The sequence below is a fragment of the Canis lupus genome, chromosome 1 (genome assembly GCF_048164855.1).
Source record: "Canis lupus baileyi chromosome 1, mCanLup2.hap1, whole genome shotgun sequence".
In the NCBI taxonomy this organism is placed as follows: Eukaryota; Metazoa; Chordata; class Mammalia; order Carnivora; family Canidae; genus Canis; species Canis lupus.
This window is the reverse complement of record NC_132838.1, coordinates 66,608,229-66,625,067: the sequence shown is the minus strand read 5'-3', so window position 1 is coordinate 66,625,067 and position 16,839 is coordinate 66,608,229. Positions and strand designations below refer to the sequence as shown.

At 34.1% G+C, this 16,839-nt stretch overlaps 1 long non-coding RNA gene across 26 annotated transcripts in view; it reads left to right on the top strand.

The window, feature by feature from the left end:
* Positions 1-16,839, top strand: part of LOC140637110 (uncharacterized) — a 182,394-nt gene that overhangs the window by 128,551 nt on the left and 37,004 nt on the right. For 4 of the 26 annotated variants that reach the window (XR_012034372.1, XR_012034374.1, XR_012034348.1 and 1 more), the window contains 2 exons: positions 1,008-1,228; positions 2,298-5,117. The exons of 2 other annotated variants lie outside the window; for them this stretch is intronic. This is a non-coding gene — a long non-coding RNA (uncharacterized lncRNA). Of the gene's footprint in view, positions 1-1,007; positions 1,229-2,297; positions 5,123-16,839 lie in introns of those variants that run through there. 20 more of the 26 variants (XR_012034364.1, XR_012034368.1, XR_012034367.1 and 17 more) reach the window with 11 other exon arrangements.

Sequence of the window (16,839 nt, the reverse complement as noted above, 5' to 3'; positions counted from 1 at the left end):
GAAAGGAAGGCAGATGAGGCACATATAGATACTTCAAGCATCTTTAAGACTTCATCCAAATTTAGGACAAGGAATGAACTGTTGGTGATTCAGAAAGGCTGTCTGTGTCATAGGAACAATAAACATTTTACAAAACAATTGTAGGCAAGGGCATGTTTTCATTAACACTTTCAAGTAGAGAGTTAAGAAACATTGGAGAACACAATGTTTTACAGGGACAATAAAAATAAAATAGATTATTGTCCAATCATCCACAGAGATTATCTGATTCTAAATATTAGGTAAACAGAAACACTACCTTCCTATTGCAAATTCCATTAAACATTATCAGGTAATAAATAGGACAACTGTTAAAATCTTTGGGGGAAAATGCCCTTCTACTCCTCAAAGAAACTATCCCTGCATTTTTTTGTTTTTGTCTGTTTGAGATATTGTATAAATGTGTAAATGTACACTTACTGACAAAAGAGCAATTTTAATTTCAATTACAGTTGACCCTCGAGTGCTCAACACTGTTTTGATTGGCACAGGCATACAAGGATTTTTTTACAGTATGGTATTGTAAATATATTTTTTCTTCCTTATGATTTTCTTAATAACACTTTTTTCTCTAGCTTAGTTTATTGTAAGACTACAATATATAATATATATGTGTTAATCAACTATTTGTGTTATTAATAAAGCTTCCAGTCAACAGTAGGCTATTAGTAGTTAAGTTTTGGAGGAGTCAAAAGTTATACATGAATTTCTGACTGTATAGGGGTTTGGCACTCCTAATCCCCACATTGTTTAAGGGTCATACATACTGATTTAATTTTATTTTGTCTTATTAACTTTTTAAATTATCTGTTTAAGATATTTTGGTTAAATAAAGCTACATCAATAAAATTCTGGCAAATAACTTCCTATGATGAGAATTAACAGTATTGCATTTATTATTTTTTTAAAAAAAGTTTATTTATTTATTTATTTATTTATTTATTTATTTATTTATTTATTTATATTAGAGAGAGAGACTGCAAGCAGTGAGAGGGGCAGCAGGAGAGAGAGAAGCAAATTCCCCGCTGAGGAGGGAGCCTGATGTGAGGCTCCATGAATCCTAGGATTCTAGGATTGTGACCCAAGCTGAAAATAGATGCTTAACTGGCTGAGCCACCCTGGCACCCCAACAGTATTGCATTTGAATGAAGAGAAGGAAATAACTCAGCAAAATGGTAGATCTTGTAATGTGAGCAGAGAAAAATTTGAATTTTAATTGAATTTAGCCTTTTAATCTGCCCTGCAAATGAATTTAAAATTAGAGAATATTCTCAGTCTGCAGGCAGGCAATTAATGAGAAGTCCAAGAGGAAAAAGTTTTGTTGAGTGTTTAGAGGGAACTGGAAGGGTCTTAAAATTATGACAGTCACCTCTGGACCTACCCCACAGACCCTACTGTGAACTTGGTTCAGACAAAATTTTGAAACAGTGAGTAAAGATGTGGGGCTTGACTAAGGACAGAACAAAATTTAACAGCCGAATATTAATTAGGGCATAAACCAAACTACTGTAACAAAGACACACCAACAACACTGGCCAGAAGAAATAGCTTGTTTCTCTTACACATAGAGATCAAGGGTAGTTGGGTGATTGAACTAGTGGGTGTGGTCTTTCTTTGACTTGTATGTTCATGACTTCCAACAAGTGCCCTGGCAGTTCTTCAAATTGCCCTATCCAGGAAAAATGATTTTATCTTTATGGAAGTTACTCAAAAATTGCACATGTTATTTCTACTTACAACCTACTGGCACATAATTGAGTATAAGGACGCATCTAGTTGCAAAGGAGATTAGAAATTAAGGGTATAAGTGTTCCTGTGACAAGAATTCTACAATAAAACTGATGAAGGAGAGAAACAATGCTGGGAGACAGTCTTGGCCACACAATAGTTATATGCCTGTTGTTAGAACTGAAAGGAATGGCTAAGAATAAAGATGAAGTTTTCATCAGTCAAAGACTAGTATAGGAGTATATGACTCGTGATATTGTTTGGTTTCCTTTCTTGGTTCCCTTTAGATAGTGAAAAATTATGAAAACAAGGCAGGCTATATGTCATCTGAGTTTCTGCTGAGTGGATATTAAGTGAAGGAGGAGAGGGAAATTTTGTTGAGTGCCTACTGTGTTAAACTATGTTATTGTTCCTCAGTATTTTTTTCCTCATTGGAAAAAGATTATATTTCCCTGCATGATTGAAGTTAGGCTTGACCAGGTGACTTGTGCTGGCTAATGATGATTAATTATGTTCTCTGTAACTTACAGGCTTTTCTTCTCCAGTCAAAAGTGTTTTTGTCTACAAAACATCAGATTTGAATGACCCAATATTTACTACCTGGAACCACCCCCTTGAAATGAATTCTACACTTTGTCTCTGTAATATCTGTAATATCGCCTCCTACTGTTCTGGTAATGCTATTTCTTCTAATTGAAATTGTTTTCTATTTCCTTCATATCAACTTTCTATTTTCAAACAATAGAAATTATGCCCATTCCCTTCTAAGTCCAACTCAATCTCTGTTCCCATCAGAGATGTTCCGCAAATCTTATCAACTAGTATACTACCTTATTTGTCTAAACTCAATTTCATTGATTTCTTTTGCCTGTGTTGGGATTCCCAGGTATAAAAGCCTGAGACTAAAGAACTAGTATTTTACTGGGAGGTGAAATTCCAGGTCAACAACATGAAAGAATATGGACCTGAGATAAGAAAGAATGAGGCTAAGGTACTACGTCACTGAGCTGCCTCCTGTTTTGTGAATATAAAGAGGTACCTGGTTGCTTGGTGCGTGAGACTTCTCCAGAAAATCCTTATAGGAAACCACGCCTTGTGATGGAAGAAAGGGTCAGCTGGCTTTTAGTTCTCCCTCTATCCCATCTCCTGTCTCGTATTAGTTGAAGGTTGCCTCTTTGGAGGTTGACTCCCCTACATTTGCAAACTGTATTCCTGGGCCCTTTTGAGATAATGTTGGGAATGCCACTTTCATGCCCTCCAGTGTGGTCATTCTTCTAAATATGATAAACATGCATGAAACATTTGTAAATATGATATATATATTAGGCTTTAAACAAAATCCTACAAAGTTCAAAAGACTGGAAAAATTTAGACTCTGTTCTTTAATGCACTGTATGTGAATACCATAAAATATTCGATCTAATTATTATAGTTCTAGGTTATTTTATTTCACACAAGGAGTTTTTGCTGAATATCCTTGTACATCTCGATTATCTTAACAGTTTTAAACCCACCTGTATTTCTTTAGTTTATGACTGTTAAGACTAAGAAGAATTTATACCACAATATAATACTATTTGTATAGTACTTGAATGGCATATATAATATTGAGAATATTATATATTATATTGATATTTATGTGGTTTGTATTTTATTATATTATAGTATAATATACGTTTATATTATCTCTATGCAGTAAACATAGCATGTATACATAGGAATAAATATTTTATGTACATACATATATGGTATATATAAAATGATCTTCTATGAGATTTCTGAGGTTGTTTGTTGTCAATAACTTAGTTATGAACTGCCTTTCCTAACTGATGGAGCTGGTATTCCAACTTTAGTTAATCTCCACAAGAATTCATTTTTCTTGGTATAATTTTGCCTGTATGAGCCCGGAGTTCTCTCTGTGGGAAGGTTTTCATTTAAAGATTCAAATACTTCACTGATGATTTACTAACAATTATTAACGATTGCTTTAGGCCTTTTCAGCTTTTCTATTTCTTCTTCTGTCAGTTTTTATAGGCTGTATTACCTAGGAATTTGTCCATTTCATATAAATTTTCAAAATTGTTGCCTTAAACTTATTCATTATATCTGGAAAATCTGATAATAGTTATTTGTTTCTTTTATTTTTTAATTAATCTCAGTGGAAGTTTATCAGTTTTAATGTTTTCAAAGAAACCAGATTTTGACTTTGCTGATTTTTTTGACTGATTTCTCCTTTATTATTTCCTTCTATTATTTTTGCATTTGTTTTGCTGCTATTTTTCTAATCTCCTGAGAGAAATTGTTGGCTTATTAATTTTCAGTATTCTTCTAAAATGGACACACTTGGGGCTATATATTTCTCTAGAAGCAGTGCTTTAGCTGTGTTTCAGAAGTTGTACAAAACTTTTATTGAAAAATAATATTTTGGGATGCCTGGGTGGCTCAGTGGTTGAGCATCTGCCTTCTGCTCAGGGCATGAAACCGGGGTCCTGGGATCGAGTCCCACATTGGGCTCCTTGCAGGGAGCCCGCTTCTCCCACTGCCTGTGTCTCTGCTTCTGCCTGTGTCTCTCATGGATGAATGAAAAAATCTTAAAAAATAATATTTGAAAAATAAACCATAATACTGACCCTCATAGCATTGAGTCATTGAGCAAACACTAGCAGCTACATCTCTCTCCAAATCATTTTTTAAAAGTTATAATTGTACACAATAAAACTCATCCTTTTTAGATATGCAGTCCTGTGGTTTTTCCAAATGTGTATAGTGACATAAGCATCACTACAATAGCAATTTGAAATATTTACATTACTTCAAAAAGTTGTTGGAGCCATTTGCTCTAGGCTCCATCTCTGCACTAAATTATATTTTATACTGATTCAGATTCCCTTCACATCCTTGCTCCTTTATTATGTCACGGTTTGAATATAAATCAATACGAGATTATCCTTCTACGGTTTCTTGATGTTGATTTAAATGGCAGATCTTGCTAGAAAACAAGAAGTTATTTTGTACATTTATTTTTGACAGATTTTTCTATTAAGATGCTGACAGAAAAAGGATTGAGACTTCCCTGTCAATATTAAGAACAGAACTAATAATATTGTCTTTTCCAAAATAGGGTAAATTTGCATATTGTGGGCTTCAATCTCCTCCAATATTTCAAAGTACACTGGGAAATCATAATTGTATGCTATGGATTTTATTTCCCTTTCAAATAATTTTGAAAACAAGGGCAATAGCTGCAGGAAGAAATTTTACCTTAGTCTATTTTTTACCCTGGATAATTTGATTCAAGGAGAAATGCAGCCTTTTGGGATTTCCATTGTTTTTAAAAGTTGTCAATAGAAAGATTTATAAACTGCCGATGCCAGAACTGATTACAAAAAAAAAAAATAATTAAATCAATATTGGTAGGCAACTATCCTTCTTTAGCTACTCCTTAATAACAGCAAATTATTAATTTTAAAAATCTGCATTTAAGTCCTTTTAACTTAATAAGGTTTTTTCTTTAACTTAATAAGGTTTTAATTTTAATCTGAGACATCAGTAATATTAATATGTTCCAAATCAATTCATGGTAGAAACTATGTCTCCAGAGTCATATTTCATTGATCTCCTTAAGAAGCAGACAAGCAAATACAAACCACATCTTTATATTTATTGCTATTTACATTTATTTGGCAGGAGACGGATGCTTGATGTTATGCATTGAGTGGGGCAATCCCACACTATAGAGAATTGGCTTCTATCCTGTCTGACTTTTGAATATTCTATCAAACAAACACATAAGTGAAAAAACAATTTGTAAATATGTGAGCCTCAGTGCAATCATTTAATATATGAATATAAACATTTGGAGTTTTTTATATACACTGAATTTTCCAGTAATTATAAGATTTTAATTGAAATAAGATTTAAAAAATCGTTTTGGAAAGTCACATCATCAGTTAACAGTGCCACTTTGGTATTTAAGTTACCTATACCACATACCCTTTATTAGTCTTTTTTTGTTTCTCTCACAGTCATGGGAATTCTAATAAACACACACATATACACATGCACACATTTACTTAGAGGATTTTTTAAAAATGAGAAATACAAGGAAAAAATGAAAACATTTAGTGGAATATTTGAAATTGAGTTTTATCATTTTTCTCACATTTGAAAATTCATCAATGTCCTGTGGCAACATTTTTTTAAATAATGAAGCAAATAGTGAAACTAACAAAACCAAGCAAACATTTTACCAGCAGTAAGTTGACAAAAGTATATTGTACTTACTTTTTTCTTCTATTTTGACAAGGTATAATTTGTTCTTACCTATTTAATGTTTTCTTCTTTCTTTCATCATAAATGAAAAGTCTAGTTTGTTAATACTTTTCTTAAATCTATTCTAACTTCACCAATACCATTAACATTTCATTTTTTTTTGTTTTTTTTTTTTTACAGAATGACTTTTGATCGTCCTAGTTCTTTTAAATGCAAGCTTATTTGTTACACATAAGTGAAGTATCTGATGGTCTCATTTTGTCTTTAGTCGCATCTGAGCATTTGTATTTTGAACTCTATATTCTTTGTTATTATGTTAAAAATAAGATTTCATATTATGTTTTCCTGAACACACATTTAAATAAATAATATTATCCATGAATTACGTTTCAGGATAAAAAGGGGGACATTATTAAATATTTCTTAAAGGGGCATTGGGTCTGATAGGTTTGAGAACGGCTACTCTAAGTGCTCCAGAGAGTAGGGACCCCAATATGCTACTCACTCTGTGAGTCAACTGAGCTTCCTTTCCTTCCTCCTGTCTTTCCTTTCCCTCCACTCCTTCTCCTTGTCCTTCCCTCTCCTCGCTCCTGCCCTTCTTCTCCTTACATTTAAAGTGTACTAAGAAACTGCTGTATATTAAACTTTACTGTAGGTTATTTCAAGTACAACAGAAACAGAAATGAATGATGTATATTTCTGGCAACAGAGAATCTCAAATCTAATGGAAATGTATATATACTCACCATTCAAGAACGTAAACACATTTTAAGGGGAGAGACAAAGAGGATGGAAGGATGGAAGGATGGAGGATGTCTATGAATGTAAAATGTGCCTAATGTATAATAACTATGGACACAGGTGGCCTTAAGTTCTCAAAATAGGGAAATTATTTTGCGTCCTGTGGTGAAGTTACTTAGATATAAGGGAGTTCCTTGCCCTGATCGGAGATTTTAGACTAGATTGAGGAGCAAATTGTAAAACTATTTAGAATGTTGTGCCTGTATCATTTTGCTAATACATACTCGATAGTTAATTTATTGATTAAACAACTGATTCTTTGATATTCCCAAGTTATCACTTTATTACTTATATAGAGAAAAATCCTAAGCACAATCAGAAGTAAAATCAAAGTCAATGGATTATATTTCTAGGATTATCTGGATTTCAAAAAAAGATGGCTATTCCTGCCTTATGTTTTGCTAATGTTCAGACATACACAAATAGATACCCTATTAGGTACATTCTTTAAGTAGATGAAATGCACTGAAAAGTGAGTGGGCCTCATTTTTCTGTTGACTTGATTGTGTTACCTCATTATTATCTGTGATCTCTTTATAAAATATATTATTTCATGCATTTTCTTCTGTTTTTCTGTTATTTCCAGCATTTCCCCACTTCATTACTTTCTCATTTCAATTAGCCATGTACTTCTAACATGTTTGCTAAAATCTTCCAGGCCCAATTTTTAAAATTTGAGATTTAATTCATATACCATCAAATTCATTGCTTTAAAGTGTACAATTCGTTGTCTTTTAGAATATTTACAGAGTTGTACAACCATCACCACCATATAATCCCAGAATATTTTCATCTCTCTAAAAAGAAACCCTGTACCTGTTAGCAGTCACTGCCCATCCTCTCTTACCCCAGGCCCTGACAATCACTAATCTACTCTCTGACCCAAATGGATTTGACTATTTTGAACACTTTATATAAATTTAATTATGTAGTATGTGTCCTGTTGTGTCTGGTTTCTTTCAATTAACAAATACTATTTTTAAAGTTCATCCATATTGTGGCGTATATCAGTATTGCATTTCTCTTTTTTTTTTTAGATTTTATTTAAATTCAAGTTAGTTAATATATAGTGTAGTATTGGCTTCACGAGTAGAATTTAGTGATTCATCAGTTGCATATAACACGCAGTGCTCATTACATCAAGTGCCCTCCTTAATCCCCATCACTCAATCACCCATCTTCCTCTTCACTTCCCGTCCAGCAACCTTCAGTTTATTTCCTATAGTTAAGATTCTTTTATGGTTTGCCTCCCTCTCTAATTTTATCTTATTTTATTTTTCCTCCCCTTCCCCTGTGTTCATATTTCTTTTGTTTCTTAAATTCCACATGAGTGAAATCATATGGTGTTTGTCTTTCTTGGACTGACTTATTTTGCTTAGCATTATGTCCTTTAGTTATACCCACATCATTGCAAATAACAAGGTTTCATTCTTTTTGATGGCTGACTAATATTTCATTGTTCCACTTCTTTATTCATCAGTTGATGGACATCTGGGCTCTTTCCATAGTTTGGCTATTGTGGTCATTACTGCTATAGACATTGGGGTGCATGTGTTCTTTTAAGTCACTATTTTTGTGTCCTTTCCATGTATACCCAGTAGTGCAATTGCTGGGTTGTAGGGTAGTTCTATTTTGAACTTTTTTTGAGGAACCTCTATACTATTTTCCAGAGTAGCTGCACTAGCTTGCATTCCCACCAGTAGTGTAAAAGGGTTCCTCTTTCTCCACATCCTCACCAACATCTGTTGTTTCCGGACTTGTTAATTTCAGTCATTCTGACTGGTGTGAGGTGGTATCTCATTATGGTTTTGATTTGTATTTCCCTGATAATGAATAATGACATTTTTTCATATGTCTGTTAGTCATTTGTATGTCTTCTTTGGAGAAATGTCTATTCATGTCTTATGTCCATTTCTTGACTGGAATACTTATATTTTGGGTGGTATATACTCTGATTACTAAATCTTTTTGGATATGTAATTTGCAAGCATAGCCTCCTAATTTGTGGGTTATGCTTTTACTTCCTCATTATATTCTTTAATACAAAGAGTTTTTAATTTTGATTAAATCTAATTTATCTATCTTATGTTTGGTTGCTTGCATTTTTAAAATTTTTTGGTGTCATATCTCAGAACCCATTTACTAATCCAAGGTTGCAGAGATTTTTATCTATATTTTATTATAGAAGTTTTATAGTTTTAGCTCTTATACTTAGATCTTGAGTTAATTTTTGTATGTGATGGAGATACAGGTCCAAATCTATTCCTTTGCATGGGGACATGCCATTATTACAGCACCATTTGTTGAAAAGACTATTCTTTTCCCCCATTAAATAATTTTGACATTCCCATGGCAAATCAGTTAGCCATAGACATCAGGGTTTATTTCTGCACCCTCAATTCTGTTCCTGTTGTCTAGCCTTATGCCAATCATTGTCACACTTTTTTTTGTTTGCTGTAGCTTTATAATAGATTTGAAATTAAGAACTGTGAGTTCTTCAGTTTTGTTCTTTACCAAGATTATTTTGGGTATTCTGGGTCCCTTGCATGTCTATATGAATTTTATAATCAGCTTGTCCATTTTTGAAGAAAAGCAATTAGAATTTGGTAAAAGGATTTCTATGAATCTGAAGAATTATTTGGGGGACATTGTAGTCTTAGCAATATTAAGTCTGTTAATCTAAGAACACAAGATGTCTCTATTTATTTAATATCTTTTTAAATTTCTTTTAATAGCATTCTGTAGTTTTCAGTGTATAAAGTTTTAATTCCTTCTATTTTATTTATTCCTAAGTGTTTTATTCTTTTTGATGCTATTTTAAGTGAAATTGTTTTTTTTAATTTCATTTTTGGGATATTCATTGATGTGTATAGAAATATATTATGTGTATGATCTTATATCCTGTAATAAACCATGTTGAATTCTATTACTTAAAACCTTTTTTGTTTGTATATCTGAAATCCTTTAGAGCTTTTAATATATAAGATTATATCATTAACAAATAGAGATAGTTTTACTTCCTTTTTCCAATATAGATGATTTTATTTGTTTTTTTTCCTAATTGTCCTGGCTAGAACATCTTATACAATGTTGAATGAAAGTGGGGAGAGTGGGTATTCTTGTCTTGTTCTTGATATTGGGGTAAATATTTCAGTCTTTTGCCACTAAGAATGAGTTTGGCTATCGTTTTTTGATGGATGCCTTTTATCAGGGTGAGGAAGTTCCCTTCTATTTGTAGCTTATTGAGTGTTTTTACTATGAAAGAGTGTTAGGTTTTGTCAAATGCTTTTATGCATCTATTGAAATGATTATGCATTTTCTACATTTATTCTATTTATATGGCCTATCACATTAATTTTTAATATATGAACCAACCTTGTATTCCTAGGATAAATTCAACATGGTCATATGACATAATCCTTTTTAGTTGTTGCTGGGTTAGTTTGCTAGTGTTTTTGTTGTACCTATAGTCATAAGGAATATTAATCTAAAGTTTTCTTTCCTTGGGATCCCTGGGTGGCTCAGCGGTTGGGCGTTTGCCTTCGGCTCAGGGCGTGACCCTGGAGTCCCAGGATCCAGTCCCACATCAGGCTCCCTGCATGGAGCCTGCTTCTCCTCCCTCCACCTATGTCTCTGCCTCTCTCTCTTTCTCTGTCTCTTGTGAATAAATAAATACAATCTTTTAAAAACATAAAGTTTTTTTGTCCTTGTGTTATCTTTGATTTTTATGGCTTTGTAGAATGAGTTAGCCAGTATTTCCTCCTCTTCTACTTTTAGGAGGATTTTGTGCAAGATTGGTGTTGAGTCTCTAACTAAATATTTGGCAGAATTCACCAATGAAACCATCTGTCTATGATTTTTTTTTTTTTTTTTGTGAGAAGTTTTTTGGTTACTGATTCATTCTCCTTATTTGTTATAGGTCTATTCAGATTTTCTATTTCTTAATCAGTTTTGGTAGTATATATCAGTCTAGGATTTGCCTTAGATGTTACCATAAATTTTAATTTATTATAATCTAGTTCAGATTAATACCAATTTAATTTTGATAGTAATTTAAAAACTTTGCTCCTGTATAGCTGTTTCTCCACTTTTTAATGCTATATAGTCATGTATTTAAACATTGTATATTTATCAACTTAGGTTTATAATTATTCCATTTTTCAGTTGTTTTTAAAACCATGGGGAAAAAGGGGTTATAAACAAAAGATACATTTATACTATCTCTTATATTTACCTATGTAGTTTACTTGTGTTTTTGTTTCTTCATGTGAATTCGATTTGTAGTTTAATGTCTTTTCGCAATTTGAAGTAGAATTAATAACAAAAATCATGTGGTCATTATGTTTGACTTCATCATCCCAAAACCTCAAATTTAATCACATGGGAAAATATTCATAATATATTAATAACTGAGAAAAAGTTAGTTATAAATCAGCATGTGTATCATGATCTTACTTTTGTAAAGAGTGGATATATTTTACACACACACAGAAAAATTGAAAACAGACAAGAAGTCTGTGTGCCAAATTGTTAATGATATTTCTCTCTGCATAGTGGAATTAATAGAGATTTTTACATTTTAAATGGTGGTTTTTATTTTGTCTGTGAATATATATAATATACATAAAGAAAACACTACTGTTGAGTATTCCTATATAATTTCTTAATCCTCATAAGATAGTCATAGGGAGTTAAGTAAGCATAATGTTGAAAAGAATTTTTTTCTGGCAATTCAGAGTAGGATCTTCAACAATTGATTTACAAACCAGAACCCAACTAGAGTGTAAGCTCTTTAATAGTTCTTTATAGAGCCTGAAATCTACTCAGTGTTAAATGCACATGGACATGACATAAATATTTGTTCAGGATATGGATCAGTGACAATAACTCAGTGAGTGCGGAATAAACAAATGAAAATGATTGTAGTCTTTATATGACTTTCTTCTCCTAGAACTACCTGGGAGAAATTACTTATTAGAACTTTATTTGAGGCTCCTTGGTTGCAATCTGGGAATGAATGATTTATTGTTTATAAAACCATATGAGATACTAGGTGAAAAGTCCTACATAAATGTGATATATTATTTTATTCATTGTGACTTTTAGAATAATCTGAAAGACTCATAACATATCATGATTGCCAAAAGCAGCTGACAAACCTGGTTAGCTTGGTGTATTTGCTTTTAACAAATCAAAGTGAAATTGGGAGAAAAAAATCATATTCAAAGTTATTTCATATAAACTGAGACTTACCAGACTTACCAGGCCCAATGAATAATATTTGCTTTCATTTAAAAATTATATAATCCAACCATAGAATGTTTACATAGGAGAATTAAATATAGTTATTATTAATTTATACCATGGGGCCATGATTAATGTTTTTTCTGCCCCAAGACTTTATTTTTTTTCCTTCTTTTCTCAAACATGTTTGGCATTTAGAAGTTTTAAAGTAATTTCCCCCTTTGGCTTCACCTGGGGTCTCTGCTGTCCCAGAACCTCCTCCTGACCTCAGTGTTGTGTTTTCATTTAAAATAGGGCATGTCTATAAATGTCAGCAATACAGAGCAATTAGAAGTTTGAAAAGGGCTGTAACATAAACCAGCATTATAGTGAAATGGATATTGCCTTAAGCTGCCTGCAATTCGCTTGCTGTTGGAAAGACAATATCCTGCCATTCTCCCATGGTGGCCTTCAATTGAACACATTTGGCTGAGGATTGACCCATTATTAAGATAAGTCTCTGCCTGGTTTGAAACAATGAAGAAACACAGAGAGAGTGAAGCCAGCAAATTGGGCTAGTAGTCAGCCAGCACTGGGCAGAAACGTGACACCGAATTAGAGCTTAATAGCTGTCTGTGGTGCTATCTGTGAAATCCAATGCTGTCCTGATCCCGCCCCCCCCCCTCCCCGAATTGAATTGAACGAATTGAACGGTAGGTGCATGCTGTTTGGGCTTGCCCAAAGTTTTCAGGTTTTTGAAGGTACTGCTGTCTATATATTTAGGCGTGTGTTTCTGTTATTTTCATTTTTAATACCACCCCGAGCAGCAACAACACAAGTCCAGCACTTCTGACATTAACTTAATTTTATTCATTTTCATTTCCTCTGCTGCTGAGAATCCAGATCACAGACTGCTTTAGCAGTTAGAAAATGGGATATGTTTTTAGACAAGGCCTATCATATTGTTCCAATTTACCCACTTCCAAAGATGCTCGACCTTTGTGCACTCGCAGTGCTTTCTTTTGCTAGCTTGAGGCCTTTTGACACACTGTCAGCTGGGCTCTGGCTCGCCCCATGTGACCTCAGAGCAAACTTTCCAACAAGATAAGGTTGCTATTGAAAGTGTCTCTTGGGTTTGCAAACTTGGTCCTGCCTGTTCTGGTGTTTAGAGGGATAACAAAATGTGAAAGAGTACCAAGCTAACATGTATTCCTTTCCAGACTCTATCTACCCTTTGTTGGGACTTTTTTTTTTTTTTTTTTTTTTTTTTTAACTACACCATACGAGGTTTGGTGGTAAGGTAAAGAGAAAGTTTGAGGGACAACCTACAAAATTGCCTATTCTTTTGCTGTTATGGTGAGTCATTTTAATTAAATATATCTCTGGTGAGGTGTTTCCATGATCCTGCCTTTTAGTTCCTAACAACATTTCATCTCGTCAAACTCAGCTTTGTAAAACTCATATGCAAAGCTGAACTGAAATGAGGGAATGTAATTGAGTGGGAGGGAAACCTATATCACTGGCCTGCTTGTAAAAATCGTTCCTATGCTGCCTATGAGCTATAGTTTTGGCTGTCTTAGGAAAGACTTTTAAAAATCTTTGCTGTCAACAGGCTTTTGAGGTTTTCCAGACTTCAGGGAAAGTTAAATAGACCATGAAACGTATAAGAAAGTATGCCCAGGCCATGAGAATTGGGAGAAACTAGAATGGTCCACAAAGGAAGTTGGCTAAATCTCTGTTGCTGGAAGTTTGGTAACATTTAAGGGACTGTACCATTTTGCTTGAGATGGCTTAAGGGACATGGATGCTAGAGTGCCTACAATAATTTAAATGCCCACGGTTTCTAGGCAAGTATGTGGATTAAACCCCATTCCATGGTCAAGGTCACCACACTAATCCAGATTCAATGTAAATGCTTTGTCTTCACTTTCTTGGCATGTTTTTCTGTATAACTACGTACAATTGTGTCTGAATGGATCTGTAATGCTCTTATTTTATAGTGAGTACAGTGTAGAAATACTTCTCACTGAAAGAAGAAATTGACTTCAGAGACCATTGGAATGATATTTATGACAGACTTCATAAACCAAGATGGTTTCTACATGGCTGAGACCATAGAAATCACTAAAACACTAAGACTGGAATCACCCCAATTACGTTGTTTTCATTATAAGCCTAGTTCTCAGTATTCTCAGTTACCTTTGTACATACGCCTTGTCACCTCCAACTTCCACATGACAGCCTTGCTAAAATTTTCTGCAATATTTGCAAACTCTCTAACTCACCTTTGTGTTCTCCCCTTAATCAATGGCCTTACAAAGTACATAGAATACACTCAGAACTTCCTCAAAATTTTGGCTCCCAAACAATCTATATCTCTATCCATCATTTCTTACTCTCAAAAGAAAAGTAGATTTCACCCCTAGTAGTTTACAGGCAAACTTCCACTGGGGTATTTCCTTCTTTCCAATTCCTAGGTCTTATTTATCAATGCTTCCTCTTTTCCTTCACAGCTAGAAGTGTATATGAATTATTCTTACATCACATCCTTGCCACAAAAGAATTCTGGTCTTTTAAAGATTTAGCCATTTTTGTAGGTAGTAGTTATCTCATTGTATTTCTAATTTGCATTTTCCTGAATATTAGTAAAGTTAAACACGTTAACAGTGTCTATTGGGTCACTTGGATGTTATCGTTTTGAAGTGCCTGTACTTTGAAGCAACTTTCCTTTCTCTGGTATTCCCAAACATTACATGTAGTCCTTACCATGGTTCCCTCTATACTCTCTTTATATTACACATTTTATGCTCTTATTCTGGCTATTATTTTCCAGATATTTCTTTCAGGCTATATTAATTGTCTCTTTAATTGTGTTAATCTGTTGGCAAAGCCACCTATTAAATTCCTAATTTTGTTTATTGACTTTTTGAGTTCTAGAATTTCTATCTGGATGATTTAATATTTTCCAGTTCTTCCATCAGTTTCTATTTTGCTTTTTATCTCCTTGGATAGCATTTGGAGTTATTTTATAAAGTCTTTTTTTTTTTAACTTTTATTTATCTATGATAGGCACACAGTGAGAGAGAGAGAGGCAGAGACACAGGCAGAGGGAGAAGCAGGCTCCATGCACCGGGAGCCTGACGTGGGATTCGATCCCGGGTATCCAGGACCGCGCCCCAGGCCAAAGGCAGGCGCCAAACCACTGCGCCACCCAGGGATCCCCACTGCACCACCCAGGGATCCCTGGAGTTATTTTAAAATGTCTATCAATGAATGCCAATTTCTGAAACCCCCGTAGGTCTTTCTCTATTGTTTGCTTTTTCTTTTTTATTGCTGCTTTGCTTTTGCTCATGTTGCGTTGTCTTCTAGTATGACTGGTTATTTTTGATTATCTGGAGGATCTCATATTTAAATATTTTGTAGATATAACGTGGAGACCAGCACAATGTAATCATATCACAAAAAGGATCTAAATTTGCATGTGTTTTTGCCAGGAGCTTATGCACTGGAGAATGCCTGGTGATACTAAGGGTGATACACTGTTAATATATTTCCTTAATCTAATTTAAGAGATAGATGATTCAAAGAGAAACTGCAGTGCTCTGGAAAGAATGGCCAATTTTTGGTTTCCTCTGATACCTATGGGGCAGCTTTGTAAGGTCCTAGACTGAAGTGTAAAGGATTCACTGAAGCCATTTCCCTTGGTAGACTCTGGACTCAACTTTAGTTCTCGTAGACCTGTGAGGCTTCAAAAGCACAGCCCAAACTTTCAGAAGCTTTCTTTGTAATTGTCAAACTCTCCCAGGATATATAGTAACCCTAAATTCTATGCATACCATCCTGGACCTCTCTCCTTATTTTAGATCCTTTACTATCATGTTGGTTCTCCAATTTATTTAAGGGTATGATTCTTTAGTTTTTAAAATATTTTATCTAGATTTTCCAGTTGTTTTCAGTTGCAGATAAATTGCCTTATCTTCCATTAGTGGACATACCTTATTGTTACCTTATTGTCTTTGATATTGCTGTTTTTTGGTTTTATCATCTAAAAGTGTCTCAGAAATCTTTTTCTCTGCACTACCTCTGTGCCTCTCTGGAACTGTGTCCATGGCCTTCTTTTAAAAATCCTTCTAAGTCTTCTCATCTAGTCACAGGCTTTCAATTTACCAGACCAACTATATAGACTCCAAATCTATATTTTTATCCAGATCTCTTCCTTTTGAGTGAAACACTCTATCTCTAGCAGCCCAACAGATGTGTCCACCTGCGTAACTTGAGGACAGCTCAGTCTTTAATGTGTAAATCAACATTTTTATTGGGCCTATTCCTATCCCTGTCTAGGACTTAATCAAGCTTCTATATTACTTAATTTTTAGATAGGATCATCAATAAATGCTATCATCTCTTAACATAATATTATTACCACTTTTACAAATTTGGATCTTCTCATTCCCTTTCTGACTTTCTGCTCTCAATCTAATTAATCATTAAATCAATCATATTGATTTCTCTTCCTAATACTTCTCTAGCCATCCACCTTTTTTAAAAAAATATTTTATTTATTTATTCGTGAGAGACACATGGAGAGAGGGGCAGAGACACAGGCAGAAGGAGAACCAGGCTCCATGCAGGGAGCCCGACGTTGGACTCGATCTCAGGTCTCCAGGATCAGGCCCTGGGCTGAAGGCAGCACTAAACCACAGAGCCACTCCGGCTGCTTCATCCACCCTTTGTTTTAAAAAGTTAGAGACAGGGGCACCTGGGTGGCCCAGTCAG